The sequence below is a fragment of the Giraffa tippelskirchi genome, chromosome 14 (assembly GCF_054371585.1).
Source record: "Giraffa tippelskirchi isolate mGirTip1 chromosome 14, T2T-mGirTip1v1.2.pri, whole genome shotgun sequence".
NCBI classification, from domain to species: Eukaryota; Metazoa; Chordata; class Mammalia; order Artiodactyla; family Giraffidae; genus Giraffa; species Giraffa tippelskirchi.
In genome coordinates this window covers 41,667,603-41,668,532 of record NC_137288.1, presented here as the reverse complement: position 1 = coordinate 41,668,532, position 930 = coordinate 41,667,603, and the positions used below count along the sequence as shown (strand labels likewise).

Below are 930 nucleotides of genomic sequence, written 5' to 3'. Positions count from 1 at the left end.
TATATATATATATATTCTAACTTAAATGTATTCCAGTTTTACAAATAGACTGATAACCTCTGTTTCCACAACAAGGAGAGTTAAAAAAAAAAATCTTTAACTACTCAATAAATTTTGGTTGAATGGACTAAATTACCTATCTATTCATCTATCTATCTGTTTTATAGCAATTTTAAAACAAAATTTTACTAACAGTTTTGTTCACCCTCCTTAGCTTTATCTGAAGTTTCTTCAAGATGTTGGTAACATGCAATTGTAGTGGAAAACAGGTAACTCTTAACTGTACTTGGGTACACTTATGGGTATGAGAAACATATAGGCCAGATCAGAACATCTTAGTTGCAAATGCCTATTCCCAACTCACTATATAACCTTCAGAAATCTCAAGATACCTTGAAATAACAGGAATGAGATGGCAACTTCTGATTAGAAGCAAATAACAGCAGGAGTCCAAGTCAGAAAATCAGACATGCACTAGATCAAGGATGTAAAAGTCTACGGATTTCCCTGGCAGTCCAGTGGTTAGGACTCTGCACTTCCAATACAGGGGGCACAGGTTCGATCCCTGGTCAGGGAACTAAGATCCATCATGACATGTGGCATGGCCCAAAAATAAATAAATAGTAAAAATTTACAGAAAATAATTTTAAAAACCCAATAATAAGCAACTCTGCTGAGAGAGATGTATCTTCAGCAGTAAAATAGGGGTAATAATAATTGTATTTTCTTCAAGAGTTTTCGAGGATGCCTGGGTTTGATCCCTGTGCACACCAGGACTCAGACGCCCCATGGAAACTGAGCCAGAACTGTGTTTGAGTGTCTCCTGTGGAGTATGGATCAACTACAGGGGTGGGGGCTCTGGGCGCAGCAGACCTGGGTATGGCATAAGGCCTCTTGGAGGAAGTTGCCATTAACCCCACCATAAAGCCA

At 38.5% G+C, this 930-nt stretch overlaps 1 non-coding gene across 1 annotated transcript; it reads left to right on the top strand.

Moving 5' to 3' along the window:
* The first annotated feature begins 504 nt into the window (after window positions 1-504).
* On the top strand, window positions 505-577 carry TRNAG-UCC (transfer RNA glycine (anticodon UCC)). Its single transcript has one exon. It is a non-coding gene; the product is annotated as a tRNA-Gly (tRNA).
* Window positions 578-930: the final 353 nt, after the last annotated feature.